Raw genomic sequence first — 21,305 nt, forward strand, 5'->3', positions numbered from 1 at the left:
AAAAAACCTCGTCTTATAATCGAGCAAATACAGTAATGCTAAATTAACAATAATTCATGTTTTTTTGCCACCAAACAAACAAAAAAAAAGACCTGTTAGTCTGTTTGGCTTCTTTGTAACTAATTTTAAAAAAAATTCAAAAATCATTTCTATGATCGTAAATGTTGTATTCTTTATAATTTAAAAATACCCTAAAATGATTGACGTGCATGCGGATGTGGGTATGAGATTATTTTGAGAAGCAGGTATATTTCACAAATTACACATAAAATGAAATATTTGACTATGGCGTTTGCATGTTTTTCATTATTAATTGTTTTAATTAAATTTGCCTTGTCTTTACAAGTCTTTTTTTTTGTAAAAGAGAACTTGCTTGCCAGATGGACGTTGCTAAGTCTTTCCATCTCTCAATTCCATAGTAATTACCGCTTTGCCCATATGCATAGATGGATTTCCACCGTGCTCCGTGCTAGACTGTAGAATACTGGAACTTGAAGGACATTGGAGGGCAAAAGAAAAAGCTCCGTTGACATTAATATCCTTATCAAGCTCACTTTAATGTCCAGTGAGCATCATATTTATTTTTCGGCGTCTGTACTAATCGCATGACGTGAGAATGAACGTCGGTAATTACTTAAATCTGGTTTATTCTACGTTACAGGATGGGGGAAACACATTCTGAACAAGATTGCATTTTAAGTACTTGAAACAGAATGACAATTTTTCCCTTTATTGAGTTTTTTCCATTCTTTATTTATTTATTTATTTATTTACAGCGTTGTTTGCCCACTTCAACCTGTTTCTATGTCATTTCATTTTCAACTTTATTCGGTTCCAACCCAGTGCGCGGGGATTTTGTAGATGTTACATCATGGCAAGTATAACATTGGTATTTAAGGGTAATACTAAATACAATTAATAATTTTAATAAATTATCATTAAAGGTGTTGTTTCAGCAAATAAGCCTTGACTGATCTATTACTCAATCAACATATTAATATATTTCTACATTTCATTTTTCAGCACGCATGAGCCACTTATATTGGTGATTTTTGTATTTATTATAATTGTAAAATATAATGTATGAAAGGTTTCTATGTGTTTATGTGAATGCTTTTTGTATACATTTTAAATGTAACATGTCTTGTGATGTATATATAAAAAAAAAAATTCTTTTTTCCAAACATGTAACGTGTAAATTTTCTATATGACATTTTCTTTTGCTTTGTAATAAATGTGCCCCAAAGTGCACCTTATTTTCTACAAACTCCTTTTGTTCCCAGTGAAATATATGTCTGAAATGTTGTTACACATTCATGCATTTCCATGGGAACTTTGGGCTTCCTCCAAGCTTATATCCTTGCACATAAGTTCCTTATGATGGCGGCTCAGGCTCAGCCGGAAGAGTTCGTTATATGTAGCATGTATGTGCATTGTTAACATTTGAAGGGTCTTTGATAAAGGTCCCCCGATAAAATGTGTGTAACAAAATATGGCAAGTTCTATGGAGCATAAGAAACCCCATGGAAGGTTTGGGACCAAAACCATGCACATAAGGTGGTGAGATAGCACAGTTGGTAATTGCCCCTGACTGGCAAATCTTGGTATTTGCCCTTAAGTCTCTGAGGTTTTACCCAAATCTCAGTGTCCATGGGCTTGTGAACTTGTACGAATTGCAGATTTACCGAATTTTGTGATGAAGCCATGAAAACAAGGACAGACCACCCACAAATCGGCTAAAACAAAAAAAGCTCAGAATTTTCATTTGAAATTTGTGGGTCCAAATTCACTCACACTCTCTCACTCTCATTCTTGTTCACTCTCACACTCTCTAAATATTTCCCTTCCCTGCCGGCTGCTTCCGCTTCTGCCGACCACTTCCACATCTTCTTCTGCATCTTTTTCTGCATCACCTTCATTCGGGGGAGAGGATGTCACCGCAAGCCCAGACATTTTGTTGGAAGTTACTGACGGTTTATGTCCGTTGAGATGCAAACAAAGAAGACAGAAGAGAGAAGATAAAAGATATGAGAAGCGCTGCAGGCAGAAATTGCTGGCGCTATATCAATAATAGATAATACTAACAATAGATAAAAATAATAATATAAATATAAATATAAATAAACCCTCTCCGGTTATAGACTATGTATGAACACATACTATATGTAACTGATAACCAGGCATTAATAATAATATGTAAGAACCCCGATCTAGTCCTCCTTATGTTACATTACAAATTGCTTGGCTTCCAGTTGCTTTCTTTTGGTGTTAAATGATGCCTTCAATAACTGCAAAAAAAAGGGAATTTGAAACAAGAGAATCTCTAAAATGCAGATAGTTTTATAAGCAGCGAGCCTCCCAGCAAGTAAATGATTTATCCCAAAAACAATACATAATTACTAAACTATACATTCCCGCTCTGACACAAGAATACCATAAAAGCAAACACCTGCTTTGGTCTACGGTCAACAGAGCACATGGTCGCGTTGCGTTCCTTTTTAGAGTAGCGGATTTTGAAACTGGATTCTAAACAAGGTATATCAATGCCAGGAATTGGCTGCCCACCACTAAACCAATCACTTCTAAATAAATTAACCATGGCACTGCCTAATATGATCCACCTGCTTTCTTCCTCGTTTGGAATCAGTCTCTACCTGACCCCCCCTTTGATTAAATGTCAAAAGCCTGCCTTGCTCCTGCAAATTTCCACTGAAGGCAGATAACAGAAAGGTTCCTCTTGCGACTCCATAAAACCGAAATAAATTCCACTGGCATCTTGTAAATTTTTATTTTCTACAATGACTGCGGGCCCCATCTGTGACCCAGCTGTTAATAGAAAGGAAGGCAATGGTCCTTCTGCATTGCAAAATAGCACAGAACAGTAATTGCCAGTGGAAGAGATTAAATGTAGACACTAAAAATGTTTACTTGCAATGAATATGCATAATGATGAGTAGGGAGCAGCACTGCAAGATTAAAAAAGAGAGAGGGGTTTGTTTACAAGGCTCCGAAAAAAAAAAAAAAAAAAAAAAAAAGAGGAATGTCAGTTGGCCTGGAGCCCGAAATAGGAACGAAAAACCTTTGGGCAAGGCATTAGGGAGAAAAACAGATGGTTTGTGAACCTTTTATTAGACAGAAAAAATCATTAATCAGGCCCGGGATGAAAATGGCAGGGTTTTTTTTGCATATTTTATTTTATTTTTTTTCTTAAAGTGGCAGCGCCCCCTATTTGATGTATTTTTTGTTTTTTTTGTTTTGTTTTTCTGGGTGATTATAGAGTCTCAGATGCTGCAGGTTTTATAGCGAGCTTTCGAAGAAGTTTAATTCTTTAATGGTAGCATTAAGCCAGTCCCATGAGGTAGTTCCTTGCAATAGTTATTCTTTCCAGAGCCGCTCTGAAGCTCGCTATAGCAATTAAAAATTCCACGCGGGATCTCTTACTTACCATTGTTTTCCCCTTTGATCCTTTGTTCTCTATAACATGGCGTGAATTTATTCGACGTCTCAAAAATACCCAATTGTACGTAATATTTCTTTAAAGCTTTGGGATATATTTTTCAAAGAGCATTTCTAAACGTAGAGCAGTCACCATGGAAACGAATCAAAAATTCGACGTTTAGTATTTTGTCCAAGAATCATTTTTTTATAAATATGGTTGAGTGTGTCACACTGTTAATATTTTGCGCATAATCCTAGATTTTTTTCAAGAATTCATGATTTCTAAAATTTGATTGCCTAGAAGCCATGACAGATCGGCGTACCCAGGAAACCAGAGCTGGCTCCACCCACTGAAGATGGTTTGGGGCTTGCCACACCCTTGTGTGCAGCTAGCCCTGCCCCTTTTATCTTAGCCACGCCTTTCTAATGCCTATAAAAACAGAAGAGAGGGAGATCTTCGAGAGCGGGCGGAGAGGCAGTTCTGTGAAGTTCCTAGATATATATATCTAGTAAACAGGGGGTTAGTCTCTTTGCCATTGATATAAAACGTATACATTGGTAAAGATTTTAACATGTTAAGTAACCTTAACTAATGAGAGGTTAAAGCAATTCCCAAAGCAATTTAATTTATCAAACAAAGGCTTACATAATGGCTAAAAGGTCAGTAGAAAATAATTAAAAACAGTATAAAATCTTAGAAGTGAGTCATCTATAAATACCTTAATAAATCTGCTGACCTGGAGGCCGCCATTGTTGTCAGTCATGTGATCTTGGGTGGCTTCTCCTGCTCAAACACCATAATGATCTGACTGTTTATAGCTAAAGAATCACCACCACCATGAGTAAGTTTGGATATGTACTGCCAGTGGTGGGTTATCCATTAGGACCGCTAGGCACACCTAGGGGTCACAGCAGAAGCTGCACTGTGCAGGCTACTTTAGGTTTAAACTCATCCGTGTGAGTGTTTACTCACTATCCACCTTTTCTCCTGTTCACCACCTAATTAAGACTGATTAGGACTAACCCTTCCCCTAATGAAGCCACTCCAACAGAAGAAGGAGAGCTCTGGGAAGCCTACCCTGGAACCTTCCCAGATGCTAACATAATAACAACTCCATACTGCAGCAAACTAGTATAGCTTCAATGCAAATCTTTCTATAGGGACTTGAGAGCCCATCCCTGTGAAAATAAAAAAGCCAACATGGTCCGTATGTTTTAAATAGGCGTAAAATAAAAGGTATTGTCAGGAATAATCTTTAAAATGAACATTCTGAATAGAATCATCCACAAAAAAGTTCCAATTTCTTTTTCATGCAAGTTCAAACTCCCACAGCATTAATAATACTGATCATCCGTGTTTGTGTATCGTACAAAAGAGCAGAGGGTATTTTGTTGGCTGAGAAGGAGTTCCCAAATCTTCTTAACAAGTACCCTTAGCCGTTCACAATACAAGGACCTCGCGAGATGAGCACAGGTGCATCAATCAGCGGATGAATCATTCTCGCAGAGTCTCCTGTGCTAATTAATCCTCGCGCACTCATCTCAGAGATTGAGAAGACTTGTCCCTTCACCATACTCCAGGACAGGAGTGGAGAACCCTTATCGTTTAGTGGCTAAATAAGCATGACGAGCGTGTGCGATTTTGGCTGGAAGAACATTATTTGTATCTGAGGTTTATGCTATAGCATTTACACCATTTAAGAACAGCCCCGGAGCATGAAATAGGTGTAGGGGCACCATGACCGGGTAAGGAACAAGGAGCACACCATGACCTAACAAAGGGTTAAGTGCTTGTTACATTTAAGCATCCTGTATAACTGTTTGCCCCCTGACTGAACTTTTGCCCTCTAGTCTGAATATTCAGCGACAGGATGAAGGGGAGGGCACTGAGGTGCAAAAGCAAATAAATTTGGGAACCTATGCTCAGTTAAGGTTGTAGGTTTTAATAAGTAGGCGAAATTCCCACCCTCCCTTCCCTCTTTTTATTTACTGTCTATTGTGTGTGTGGCGTTTGGTATTATGTTATGGTCATTGTTCAAATGTGGTTGGCTGGTTCGGTGCTTGAGACAACTATCTAAGGTATGGTTGTACTCGTGGTGCACATGCCTAAGGGCGGAAGTGCAGAACACTCCCTGGGCGCGTGCTCAGGTGATACGTTGGGTGACGTGTGGTTGCTGGGCTTTGGACGCCGGTAGCCTCTACAAGTGACGTGGAGGATTTACGCCCTTACCAGCCTTATGGATCTAATGTGTTATACGGTTTGCGTTTTTAGCCAAGTTTGTGGTTAATTATGGATTTTAATAAACACGTTGAAGAAATATGATATAAGGAGTGTCACGGTTGGGGAGAATATTTTATGTTGACCGTGGCCAAATTTTATCCAAAATCGAATGATTAAATAAAGCATTTTATTTCACACACTGTGTTTATTTGTCTTATTGGGAATGGAGCCGAAGTTGACGATACTAAGGTCATGAAAACATAACCAAAAAGTCATGGAATTACCGTTAAAACCTCAGAAGTAAAGTGCAAAATGTAGTCATTTACCCCCTTTTCAAGTCCTGAAAAAGGGGTGTATAGCTAAGTACAAACTTGTTTATGGTGCATAATACCTCCATGAGATTGATTGCGCAGCGTTAACCCCTTTAATGCTAAGACTGCAGAACTGAAGTCGTTAACACAGGTGTCTTTTGTCCCCACAGGCTTGTGGGGACCCAGACACAATAAATGTGGTGCTCCTATGGAGCACTAGCATTGGAAGAGTTAAAAAATAACTAAAATAATATGTTTTCTTTTAACAACGTCTACGTGGAAGTGACGCTGCAGAAGAAGACCCCTCTCCCGCCCATCAGTGAGAGCCAGAGGGAAAGTGAGAGGGATCATTGCGTGAAACCCCCCCCACACACAGACATTTGCATTACATAACAGATATCTGATCACTGATCAATCAATGTCAGTGGCCTAAACTTGTCACTAAATTAACTTATTTAACCTCATAAATTATTATGTGATCAATGGTTAATGATAAGGCAGGGATCACTGATCAGTCTCACTGATCATCAACCAGTGACTCTGGAGGGTGCATGTTATACACAGATATTCATTTTCCCCCCCAAAAGAACATTATACCTGCGTATTGTACCCGGGATTTTATGGTACAAAATATATTTTTAGATGAAAATGTGAAGATATTCATGGAGGTCACACACGAGAACAAGTTTGTTTAGAATTGTTTTTAATTTTACTTTGCATTGCAGATCTACAATCACACACACTCACACACACACACACACACATGCTTGCACACAGATACTGTAGTGGAAGCGAAACCCATGAGCAGAGATCAATGTATACCAGGAGAAGAGGGACTCCAACTAGTTCCCCCTGCAACTAGTCCCCCCTCAGTTTGAACCCTTTGGTTTATATTTGTATATTGCTCTATTTTTCTCTATTTCCCCCAATTTCATTCCTTACTTTTCACCCCATATGTCTCATTGTCTCCTAATCTGTTTTTTTATTCGCTTCTTTTGACCTTCTCCTGTCCCCACCAACCTCACATTACTCTCTCTCCTCTAACCTGTTATTACTGTACATTACATTACATTTATTTATTATGCGTGAACATATTCTGTAGCACTATTACAATTAGGAAGAATACAAAATGTATAATATCACTAAAAGCAACAATATAAAAAAATAGAAATAACAGAAACAGATGAGGGCCCAGCACTCGTGAACAGTCCAGTATCCCCTGTATCTCGTTTGGTCTCTGTTAGCTTCTCCCTCAAATCTCATCCACATACAGGATTTTACTTTTTTAAGGCAAGGTTCGACACAGATGACAATTATAATGTTTAGAGTTGGGTGAAAAGTTGAAAAATATCCTCATAATTGTCGTTAAATGCATTCTACTCAGGACAGATGGAAACCCTTTGTCGAGAGACCTCTACTTATTATGCCTGATGCTAGCGGGTCAAAATTGACCAAGCCTGCCTTGGGGTAAATCAGGTAGCCAATCAGGACAAAGGCTCAAAGCCAGCCACAGATAGCCAGAACCAGGTGTCAAGGGATGAGCAAGGAGCTAGGTTCAAATATATAGCTGAGGTCAAAATTCTAAGCAAGCTCTGCTAGGGTCCGGAAACCGAAGAGAGTTCCAACAAGGAAACAAAATTCAGGAAAGTAGCTGGGGGGGAACAGAGGACCTGCACTGAGGATGGGTACCGGTCAGACCGCGGCATGAATGGGTGGGAGAGGAGCAGGTTTAAGGGCTGAAACAGGTAGCAGGGGTCAGCTGCAGGTAAATGCTTAGCCATGACTGTCAACCCTTGGTTGGTACCATCATACACATGGTATATCATCTAGAGAACTCCTCTCATTCTGTTAACCAGCCTATGGTACCCTTTTTATGGGCACGTCCCATCACCCAACAAGACCATCCAATCCTATCCCTTTGTATTCCCTTGTGGTTTTGTGTCTCATAATTATTATCTTCTGGGGGTTTTAACGCCCAGCACATGTACCTGGTGTAGGCTTCATCAAAGTCCTGGACTGGATCCTGCAAATTTATATATATATATTACCGCCATCTGATTAAATCATACAGGCTGATTTGATGTCACCAACATTTTACCAGCAGCGGAAGTAAGGAAGAATAAAGAGAATACATTGTATAATTTAATTTACTTACAATAAACGCATTTATGCCAGAAAAGGGAGAGAAATAAGTGTTTATCGAAAAAAAACAACATAAACTATAATATGTATTTTTATAAAAAACACCAAAACATGCATGTGTGCGGATAACAAGCACATCACAGGCTTTACAGTAAGATCCAACAATACTCCAGAGTGAAGCCTCTTACACCCTAGTTGACTACCTGGAACCACTGGGTCGAGCCAACACTATTTGTTGAAGGTTGTAGGTCAGACTATAGGGTAGTTGAGGGCAACATGGAAAAATCTAATAATAAACAGACTCATAGATTCCTGCAGGAAATCTATAACCTTTATAAGGAATCGAGCGGAACAGCTTAGACCACCTGGCCATGATGCAAATTAGCAAAATCCCTTGCAGCTGCTGTGGATTATCAAACAGCGATAATTAAGCAAGACTGTGAGAAGACTGGGGCTGCCCTCGCAAACGAGCTTTAGTGTTTACAGGGGAAATTCGAAATCCAGTGCCGCTCGGATACAGCCGGTTCAAATGTCCTCGGCTTTCAGTGACAACATGTTGCAGATGTTCTAAAACGGAATACTGTTTCTGTTACCGGTTCTTACCAGTTGATGCACGGTCAACACAGATAGTGCTGATACAGTCGGTGTTTAATAACAATAATTTGGGTTATTTCACGGAGTTTCAATAAGAAATGAATGTAACATGAGATAAAGGAGTCCCGCAGGTATGTAGGGATGGAGGGGGCATCCAGAGCTAATTTTCTACAGCAGAAGATTATTTTTCTCAATGGCTCACTGATGCCTCAGGTCTAACGCACACTGAGGAGCAGGGAAAAGACGTACGTCTTTCAACTGTATTATTATTATCTTTGATCTATGAATTACTTATAAGAATAGCTATAAAAATGAAAAGTGGACTATTTTTCCAAATAGGCCAAACGTTTAAGTTCCATTTATACAAACTCTACTTATGTAAGACCATTCCAATGATAAAATTATATTAATATGACACTTTGTAGCAATATAGTCACGTTGTGGTTGTATTACTGGTTGATGGTGGATTGGCTGACAAATAGGTATAATTGTGTTATGTTGCTTTGACCACCAGTTTTTTTTCCAAATGTATTTAGAAATATTTTATCATGTAGATACTATCAGAACTTAGATTTGAGGAGTTTCACCAACACCCATCATCCCCCAAGAGTTGAGCTTCAAGTTTGTTTGACTGGACTTTTATAATCCTACAGAAACCTACAGAATATCAAGAAGATTTAAGTCAAACGTGTATGATTTGGATACTAATGAATAACAAGTCAAGGAAAGATTTATAAGGAAAGTAGAATGGTAAAAACTGACAGATAAGGTAGTCCCAGGTCAAAATAAAAACATTTAAAAGTATTTAAAAGTTACTAATGATTATATGAAAAGGAATGGCGTGGAGCTGATCCTTAAAGAAAGGACAATTATCCTTCACTTGACTTTCAAAGAATTCTGTTTTTTGGGTCCAAAGAACATACTATGTAATGCTGTAATATTTGTTCATGAATCGTCACACCTTACTTTGGATTGGACATCTTTTACAATGCAATGGGTTTATAGAGCTGAATAAAGCAGGTTTTTACTTATGTCCGAAATAATTTTTTTAGATATTATGTAAGAATTTATAACATTTAGATAACTCATGTCTAATGGAAATCACCATTATATATATTATATTTAAATCTATATTATATATATATATATTTATTTTTTTTTCACATGTTCAGTTATAATTAAGAAATCAGTTAACTCTCAAAGTATGGTCCTATCTTCAGCAGCAAGCACCATGACTGGATTGGGATGACATGAGTTTTATTGGATTGTTAAATACCGCGGATAAGTAAGTGGATAATGAAATAATGAAGCAAACAATGAAACCTGATAGATCACTTCTGGGGTCAGTGGAGGAATAATTGGGAAACATTAAAATGGATAATTAGATAATGAGATGTTTATTCGTGGCTTTTGGATCCTCAAGGGAGATATTATAAGAACATAATGTGATTTTAATAGAGTACAAAACCATACCGAAGATACCTATATCTGAATGTTTTTAATCCCATTAAACAAGATAATTGTTTCTATCATTATTATGTAACCAAACCTGAAGTTTATTTTATCATTCAACGTATTGTATTCATATGTGTATATATGGATTTAATGTTTTAAAGTATTCCGCAAATCAGGTAGTGTGCACAATGCCAGAAATTACTCACTCAGCCAAAAAGAGTTTGCATCCAGACCTTGTTTTACCCAAATATTTTCTTGAATGAGGAGACATTATATTAAATAGAATAAACTAGTCCGTAAGATTGCGTTAGGGGTGAGAAGGGCTATAGCGTCTTTCTGGTCTAAATCAGATATCCCACCTTTGTCCCTGGCCCTAGATAAAATGAATTAAACTTACTAACGAATCCACGACTTATCACCAGAGGAGTAGTTTAGCTCCGAGACCTTCTTTCCACCATGGGCAGATGTAGCCAGTGCACCAAAATCCTGTCCAAGGGGACAGAAATAATCTTTATTGAAAAATGTGAGACAAGTCTTTTGTATTCATATTTGTTCATGTTCTTTTTATTGTTAGTTTGTTATACTTTATGGTTCCATCACTTCACATCATCACATATGCTAAATCTAAACTAATGTTCACAAATGTTAAAGATCATTTGGAGACTTATTCCATGTCCATTCTCAAATTTGCTTTGTTTCTTGCTATTTTCGTGGACAAACTTTCAAACTGTGGATACTGTGCGTTATATTATTTTATTATATTGTCTAGGTTATTTATTTAATACAGCTCTCACTGTGTCGATTTTTTAAAGAAACACCACTGTTCACATTTTATGTGTTTGTTTAAACTTTTTTATTCCACTGACAAACTTACACTACAGAGGGAGATAGGGAACAAAAACAACATTTCATGCTGTAGGCGTACCAGGAAACTCTTCGGGTTTTGTCTTCAGATCACTAAGGGGAAACGGTGATGCGGCACGCCACACTCCCCGCCCCACGTCCCCATTACATATGGATTGTGTCCCGCAATGTCAGCGTTACTGCCTCTGGCTACCTCTGACTTTCCAGCTCTGGCCTGGGTTACATATGTTCTTCCACGTTGATGGTATGGACCTGACATTGGGAGTCATATTGGCGTTCAAAAACCTGTGAGTCAGTGATGTATTCATGTAAAGTACTACCCAGGTTAGCACCCCTCTGCTACCAACCACAACCCTCTTCATTATTCGGCATGTCCTTGATACAAATTATGGGGGCACAATGTCATATCCCAGCAGTCCACCCGAAAAATAATATTATGGCGGTCTGATACTATAGAGGCTACCACCCCTGAGACATCTGGTCATTAACCTGGTCTGCAGAATATAACACTGCTGTAAGCATCGATCTTTCCCTAGAAAATGATCTTCTGTGACACGGTCTGTCGGGTGGCACAATAATGTTGAGATCCCCACTTTCCACCTGGTGAGCCGGTGACAGATGGCGTTCCTCTGACTAATCTTTACTGCCAATTAAGATCCGGTCCTTTAGTGGGCAACGCATGGTGGCATACTGTAAGATTGCCTGCGTATCATTTAGTGGCCGGTGGCCTTAAAGTGCCGGGTCCGCTTTTCACAGACAATGAATTGAACACCCCAATAACAGATGGTTATTTTTAATTTTGAAAAGCAATGTATCGGTTTAATTAAAAACCTGTTGATCAGAAGCATCATTCTGCCGGCTAGATTATGACAATGATAAGCTAAATAAAAAGCTAAATAAGATAAATAAATAAATCATTAGCTGGGTTTTTATGTGCTTGTCTTTCCCAGTTGTGTTGTAGCTGCAATCAAATCACGAAGTGCTTGACGTGTGTACCGTAACATCTGTACGTTGTTTTTCTCGCACCGTGCGAATGTACAGCCTTATTATTATGAATAAAACGCACATCTTGGTGGGAGGGTAAGGAAAGGCTGTAATTGAATATAAAGTATCCTCCCATTGATGAATTCATTAATACGCGTCAGTGCAGTAATCATTTTATAAGGTCATTAGAAATTTAAACATTACAGCGCACTTTGTCCCTCGTTATTTATCAGTCTATTTAATTAAACTTGCATATTATACAGCAGTTGGGACAATTTATTTCTACACAAACCATCTCTTGTCAGTCATATTTAAAAAAGGCTCATAAAACAGAATTTAGGCTCATGGTACTCAGATGCGTTTCTTGACGTGTCTCCATCTTTGGCGTTCCATGTAAACAACTATCTGCAAAAACTATCTGTCGCTAAACCATTTCACTTACCAAACAACCCTTTTTATTTTATATTTTATATAACATTATATTATTATATTAGAATATAGGCAGGCTGGCCATTGGCGCAACATAGGCCAGACTCGTCTGCCGCAGGTAAGTTTGTATGAACGTCTGCTGGCGAAGAGGATTGTAACCAGGCCAAACTTCTCACATTTACAAAATACTTGATGAGCTGAAGCTTATGCCAGCTCACCACGCTATAACTAACAATCCATTATTGATCCCGTCAATAACAAGGCAAATATAAATATATTTATAATTAATATTCTTTTTAATTCATCCTTTTTTTAAACTTTTTTTTTTTTTTTCCTGCAATGTCTTTGATTTTTAAAAGGGAATATTAGACTAACTAGAAATATTGATGCAAAAAAAAAAGAAAAAGAAAAAAAGAAACTAAAATATTCCCTGCATATGACGGACATACACAAACATTTAAAATACAAAGTACCCACTGTGGGAAAAAAAACTCATTGATTTGCAATATTTAAATTTCAAACTAGCCTCCAATTAACAAGCCTTTCGATATTAAAAGCAAATACCATTTTATGTAATTATAGTACAAACACATTTTAGGCATCAACATTTTTTTGCATAATTAGATCCCTATTAAACTACTTATGTGAGTATGTGTGGGGTTTTTTTTATAATTCCGAAATGGGGAAAGCAGAACAGTTTTATACTTTACTGCTACAGTAATTAACAATATAGCAGTAACGGCGTATTAATACCAGTATAATTTGTTGAGATTACAAAATAAATTGTGGTTCTATCGCCACGTTAAAGGCTACTTCCAAATGCAGTAAGTGATATGTAGGTCTGATAGCAATTTGCTACGTACTTAAGAATTATTAATAGTAAGGCAAAACAGTGCTGATCTGTCCCCCATGACTGTATTTTTTTATGGGTTTTAATTACATTTAATCCTTTCGAGACTAATTTGAGATGTATACATCTTTCAAATATACCGTTTTCCGGTTTTACGATTGGAATGTAAATGCTGTTTTTGCCATCCCCGCGGAATGCGAGATATTAAGTATTAACTGCGTCGTAACCATCATAGTTTGTAACTACTTCGTAAAACAATCTATTTTTTTATTGCCTCTGTTACTTTTTGTTACTTTGTTGGTGGCACACGTTAAGCAAGCCATGTCGAGATTTTATGGCTCTGGGGAAAGCATTGGACTCCAATAGGCATTATTTTTTTAAGCAATTTAATAAAAATTGCTGGTTTACTCCCACTTTTGACTACATTCTGCTGTGACATTTTTGAATTTATATCCCACAGTGGGCAGAAATTCTTTGGAGCACCATAGGAAGTTGTATCTCGTCTTAGATTCAGGAGCCGTATGCCGACCCCATGCATGTTTAAATTCCCTCGCTGTATTAACTTCAAAACACTTTTGTTGGCAGACTTTTCTACTTATTTACCACCCTTTTGGTAAAGTAAAAGTTTCTGACATCATTCCATCTGAACCTCTGACCATCTAGTGATGATGATGATGACCTCAAAACAAGAAAAATATATTAAATATATATAGTTGCAAACATAATTAGTTAAAACCATTTCATAAGCACAGATTTGTAGGTTTGGTAACATTGTATTAAAAAGCTGTATATATATATATTTCCAGATCATGTATACAGGGTAAGTAACATTTTTTTTATTTTTTTTTATTAAGATTTTCAAATTTATACATATCAAAACATTCCATCCATGATTAACATAAGAAATAAAAAAAAAATATATATCACCAATTTATAGGAAGGTAAATAACCATTATACTCTCTATTACCAACTTTACATATAATGTTCAAGTTGTACATACATACATACATCTATCATTCATCTTTCACGTATACTTGGGGGTAAACATTACATTGTATTAGGCGAAAGAATTCCCACAGGGGAGCGTCTAGTCTGTTTTATCACTATAACATTTTTTCCAAGGTCTCCAAATTTGTTCGTATGAATTGAGTTGACCTCTAGAACCAAAAAAGCCTTGTTCCATCTTGTTTTGGTATTCGAACTGTATAACAACATCTCTCCAAACTATCTTTTCCGCTTGTTTCCATTTCCTCGCGATACATAATTTGGCTGCTAAATACAACTGAGATATTAAAATTTGTTGTACCTTACTCACTACCGGAAGATTAATATTAAATAAGAAGGATTCCACTGTGATGACTTGATTTTTATTTAACATCCTAGACAAAGTATTATTGAGTTACCCTTTAAGGAATCAAGTAACGGGCGATCCCACCATATGTGTAGCATATCGCCTACGTCCATCTGACATCTCCAACAGCAATTCGAAATTGCATTAGATATCTTGTGTAATCTTGTTGGGACTAAATACCATTAATACATTATTTTATAGTGGAGTTGTACCAACGATATAGAGTGGGTATTCCGTATAACTATTAGTAACCCTTTAAGCCAATCTTCCATGTCATATACATTTCCTATTGAATTTTCCCATTTCAATAAGGGGGGATATATTTTTCCCTAACGCTAGAGTCTTTACAGAAGAACAATATTCTTGAAAGCTGACCTTTTCTCTGTAAATTATTTAATAAACTATTCATTTGATGATCTAGTGGTAGCAGAGACTTCTTAGATATATAATTTTTCAGCCTCAGATACGGGAACAAATATAGATTTTGGATGTTATATTTAGCTTGCAAATACCTAAACGGAATAATGTTTCCATCAACCATTATTTACTAACATTTAGTAGTAAATAATAAAACCTTTTTCCACCAGAAGTATAATCTACCAAATATTTCTTTCCTGCTGACATAAAATGATTGGCAATGTTATAAAGTATATTTCAATATATTTTACGTAAAAAAATGTTAGTTTAATTTTTTTCCCCACAAAATATACAAGATTTTTATTATTTGCAGTTATAATTCTATAAGTCTTAATTCTATATTTTGCAACCATTTTTTTTTTATGAAAGACTAATAAATAATGCTGCAAACATTGGAAATTGGATTCGGTCCTTCAGAGCTTAAACCACATACGTTCACACACACACACACATATATATATATATATATATATATATATATATATATATAAATATATTGCTTTTGACTTAACAAAAGAAGGTGGATGCTCTCGAAACCGCATCCTTAAACTGGAATATTAGTCCAATAAAATATATAATATATATATATATTACACAGCTACATTACAGTATGTGTTTACCATATGCCAAGCTATATTAATCTCCTTGTTTGTAGGCATTGCATGATTATTCCTCCCCATAGATGTATGTCTCCCATATTGTTAAGTTGCTGATTATTGTTCATTGTTCAGGCAGCCATTGTAAGAGTGAGGAGACGGGGGACATTTCTAGGATAGAAAATTGATTAGCTAATGCTGACCCTGCTCCACTGAGACACACAGATCACAGCTGCAATGTGAGTTGGACATTGAAACTAAATATCTACAGAACAATTCAACTGAATACCTAGTAAAACGGGCATGCTATAGGCGATAGAATTCCTGCTCCTGCTCAATATGGCAGCATTACACCCAGTATGGGTCCTATAGTGTCTCTGGCATAATAGTTCGGTGGAATGCTCCTTGCAGAAACCGGGCAAAAAGGGCCGGTGTGTACTTTTTTGTTGACATAACATCAAAATGTAGATAAGAACCATGCAGCTCTATAAACCATCTAGTCTGCCGGTTTTCCCTAATGTAAAGAATCAATATGTAACAATATGTAGCAGCTTATTCTTGGAAGTTAAATCTCGGAAGCATTTTAAATCCCAGAGCAGATATGGAAAGGATTTGGGTCTCAGGGATTCTCTATCGCATTGCTGAAATCCGCCGTATCGAAAGAGAAACACAAGACCCCAAGGGTTAATTCAAAATGAAAATTGTTTAAGGGTCTGTTGCACTGATGAAAACATACACAAATGTATTCTATAAACAGTACAATAGATCGCAGAGGCTAGAACATGCTCAGCTAGGACCCCAATGAGCACCTTATGCTAGAAAATAGGAGCCTTGATCAAGCAGTTACTAAGGCTTTTGTTTTTCAATAAGACATGGAAATGCTGCACTGGGCAGAGATCCAACACCAATTGAGTAGTTTGGCTCTAAACCGGGCAGATGGCAAGACAGAGCTGAAATACTGTAGTTGTTCAACCACATATTACAAACTTTAGCCTTCCAAATGGCCCCAGAAATACTGCGTGCATCATAAATAAGAATCGTGCAGGAATATTACCCTTACGATGTATCATCTTTTGTCAAATTCCCGTTCTTGGCATTCACGTGCAGGAGAGATGATGCTCTGCAGCCTCCATTGTAGTCACAGGTAATTACCATACAAGCAGATTAGGCAGCTTCTTAGGGCCCCCTGTGGCCTAAGGGCACCCCTCGGAGGTTGTATGGGGGGGTGAGGTTCTTAATACAGTTATATCATTAGAATGTATGCTCAGAAAAAACCCTCAAAAACATACCATCAATAGTATTATGTTTATGTATAAATATACTTTTTATCACATGCTTTACAGATGGGACCCCTAAATCTTTTGCTTAGGGTCCCTAAAATTCTAGAGCTGCCCCTGGTTGAGACCATGTGAATGAGGTAGAGTCACTAAATGAGGTCATGCGCTCTTACTGCCATCACAACGCAGATGAGCCTATCTATGCACTCTCCGGGTTTGGCATGGCGACTCTGTGCTGGTTCTCTGGTCCTCCAGGTCACGGGAGGGCGGTCCTGACACGCCCCACTCCCTGCCCATTTCCCCCTTAAATGGGGGGGTGTCCCGCGACATCAACAGGAACGCCCACTGATATTGGCAGGACCTATAAGAAATTTGAGGCAAGCAAAACATAGAATCGTACCATAAAACACATCTTTATTCACAAGTGGGGGAAAAAAACAAGAAAACATGCTTTTCAGTGATCATTAGTCTTGAGTTTGTTTTCTGTTTTGTTCAATATTTTACAAATTGCTTAGAATTATACATTTATATCGTGACCTGGAAATAAAAGCTTAAGCATTCTGAGATTAATTGTAATACCGCGAATATAATTTACATATTGTTGTCCTTAATAAAGATTATATACTTTTCATGTGATTAATACTTTTTGCCTGTTTATTTTTTTGTTATATTCCTTAAGGGGGTGGAACAGGTCCCAGGGGCCCTTAAGGTTTCTTGATGCAGAAATGAGCCCTTTGATACCGGACCCAATCTGCTGTAATATTTTATTACTGAGCACACACAAGGTTTACATACATACATACATACATACATACATACATACATACGGTTTACATACCAACGGCTCCCATTTTGAGCAAAAATTGCATTTATTTGCACATAAATGGGCACTCTTTTCAAAAAACTCTATATCACATTAAAAGACCGAGCCATTTAGATCCAAAACAGGATACATACGTAGAGAGGGCCCCTCAACACAGCTTTCAGTGGGCCCTTTAAGCAGCGCTTAATACAACACATATATTCAAGGGGTCTGACAAGAATTGACAGACTAAGACAGGCATGTCCAAACTTTTTTCGAAGAGTGCCAGATTTGATGAAGTGAACATGTGCGAGGGCCGACCATTTTGCCTGACATTCTTTGAACCATTAAAATTAAATGCAAATTAACTATTTTATGCAAAGTTTATTGAAAACGGCATACTTTTCATTTTGTGACTTGGATGACAAATCTAAACAGGCGTCCGGATCAGTCCGGAATGAGGGCCGCAATTGGCCCTCGGGACTGACTTTGGACATGCCTGGACTAAGACAAACCGAAACATTAGGTGGAGCGAGCCCGGCTTGCAAGCTTAGTACCGGACAAAACGTATAGTAACATTGTACTTCTTAACAAACCTCTACGAATCTAGCGATCTTAGCACCAACCTCGTTTCCAAAGTCTGGCTCAAATCATATTTTTGATGACAAAAAAAACAAGCTTTCCAATTTCTTTGCACTCAAAAGAACTGTCTAATTTGCAATGCGAGAGATCTCTGATTTTTCAAAGTGTTGTAAGTGTAGTAAGACACATCAAGGGTTTTTAATTAAAAGAAATAATTACTCTTGAGACATGCAATTATTGCCCGATAAACAGTGCACATTAATGAATGTATCCTTATTTAATGACACAAAATACCGTGAAAATGTCTCTAAAACCAGAACTCTTGTTTTAAGTCACTTTGGATGAAATGGATACCAGGTAAAGCTGACAAAATGACTGCTTCATAACATCTTTATTGTGGACATGTTTTCACTTTCTGTCGCTATTTGTACTGCATTAATTTTGCCTTCATCCCAGGTGTCTCGCTCCAGAAGCAAAATCCCTCTTCCCCTCTTTCTTCTCCTGCTACCCTCTATTTTAGACATATAATTGTGTACAGTCCTAAAAATCACAATAATTTGTATAAAAACATGGGCAAATTGGTTTATAAATGAAATGACATACATAAAATATATCATTCTTAAGCGAAAAGCCTCACTCGTTTACATGAACATCAATGGGCCACAAAAAATTGGGCAGAGTCTCTTTATTGCCATTTGTTTTGCCTTATGGGTTTGCCAAGTGGCTGGTGTTTGACCAGCTTGACAATTGTTTAAAGGTAAAACTGGTTTGCCTGTTGGATACACGGACCATCCCTGTAAGCAGCCCAGTTTCACAGGGAGAGGGCTGTTTTTGGACAGCCTGGTCTCGCCTATCACAACAGAAGCCTATCACAAGCCGGCATAGGCGGCTCCTTGCTGAGAGTAACAATGTAGCAGTGCAGGTCACTTTGTTTCATGGGACTGCAGGCAGGCAGCCTCCCCTCTCTCAGCAGACAGATACATTGTAACTAAGAAAAAGTAATCTCTGACTCTTTGGTCTGCTGTATGTAAATGTAGTTAACCTCTTCATTGCTGAAGTGCAAAACTCCCCGTCTGTGTGTGTATTTAAAAGAGCACTACAGCTATCGTGTGTGCTTAAATGCATGGTTCCTTCAAATTTACATGATGCCCCCCCTTGCAAATGCATGGAGGGAATCTGTAGAATCCCCCTCATATGCATTATATGCATTACCTCTTTCTAAAAAATGCTCACATTTGCCATGCGGGGAGATGTGTTCTGCCCATATATACCCCCAGCTCTGGCTCCATGAATGCTCCAGGGTTAATTGATTGAATTGGGAGCACCTTCCTGCCACTGATTGGCTGCTTCATGCATGACCCCGTCAATTACGGAGTGCAAAACTGCCATGTGCTGGTATTTAACCTATTCAATACCGGGGAGCAAACACCTGTGATTGTGATGACATCCTGCAAGCGATGTGCCAAATAAATGGGCCGGTGCGCGGCACCATGGCTGCGATGCTATGTTAAAAACAATTTTTTGTCCTAGTTTGGTAAATAAGTAAGAAATATTTAGTTATTTTTTGCATTACATTTCATATCTATAAAAAAAAAAAACCCGAAGCATGATCGCATGGAAACGGTGGGCTTTTAATTGTATTCTAAAGTAATATTTATGAGACCTTCTTTAACATTTCCAGAGAACATAATTTATTGAAAGACTCCACATTATAAATACGGAACACAACCGATCCTCTTGGATTGGCAGATGGTGAGAAAACACCTGATCACACCGGGGAGTAAAGTCTGTGACTTTAGACACGTGAGAAAAAAATACGGCAGCCATCCTTCCTTTGAGATTTCCGTGAATAATACAGAGAGCTTCCCTATCACAGTGCGATCGTCTTTAAGAAGTTGTAATAAAGTGCTGTACTTAAAACTACCGACCAAGGTGGGAATAGAATACGGTGTTTTACATGGAAAACCCTTTAATAATTGATGTATATTTATTATGCGATGGGTAATTCCGACAGAAACCTGTGCTACGTTAACAAATCCCTGAGTAACGTTTTACTTCCTTTTGGCTACATTTTCTTTTCTTTTTTAAATTTTTTTTTTGTTCAGCAAGGTACGCGTTTTCCATTTGAATGCGTCTTTTTTATTGTTTGCGCGACTAACAGCATATGTTTATAATAAGCCGCCCTTTCAGAGGCAGATTTTTGTTAAATATCTGAAATCCCCTGACTCCTGTGATTTTTTTTTTATTTATTTTGCTTTATTTATTTTTACATTTTTTTTGCATTTGTGAAATATCTTCTTTAAAGACCATCTCAAGGATGCATGAGTAGTAATTTAAATATGTGTATATTTATTTCATTTAATATAAGAATACATTTAAGAAATAATAAGTAAATCAGTAACACCAAAGGACCTTTGATTAAGTTAGAAAACGTTTAACCCCTTAAGGACAATGGGAGGTCCCTAAACCCATTGAAAACAATGCATTTTGAGCCCGTACATGTACGGGCTATGTCATTAAGGGGTTAATATACATATATATGACATGCTTCATGCTATATAACGTATATAAACATAGTTAACTGATCATAAGCAAGTTCACTGAAACACAATTTTATTTGCAGGTTTGATTTTTAATCCAACCAGGAGATATCGGATTAAAAATCAGATAACAATAGTCCAAGTATGCAACCGAGGATCTATGTGGGGCCGACTTTGGGGCCAAGGGATCTATCTTGCTGGAAAAGAAATTAACGGTAACACAGATTACCCCATTTTTTTCTCAAACTGAAATTGATGGGGACCTAATACATGCCTATGGTTATTTATTTGACCGCCCCCCCCCCCCCTTGATAGTTCCCTTAAGGTTGAGGGGTCCATATTCTACTCAGATTGGGGATTTGCGAGTTCCTTCAAATATTGGTGGATACATCAACCTCTAACGCTGCAAAAACATGGACATTTTTCCATAAATTTCCATAAACTAGTCTTT

This window comes from Sceloporus occidentalis, unplaced genomic scaffold (genome assembly GCF_023333645.1).
Source record: "Sceloporus occidentalis isolate IW3139 unplaced genomic scaffold, rSceOcc1.0.p SCAF_97, whole genome shotgun sequence".
Lineage (NCBI taxonomy): Eukaryota > Metazoa > Chordata > Lepidosauria > Squamata > Phrynosomatidae > Sceloporus > Sceloporus occidentalis.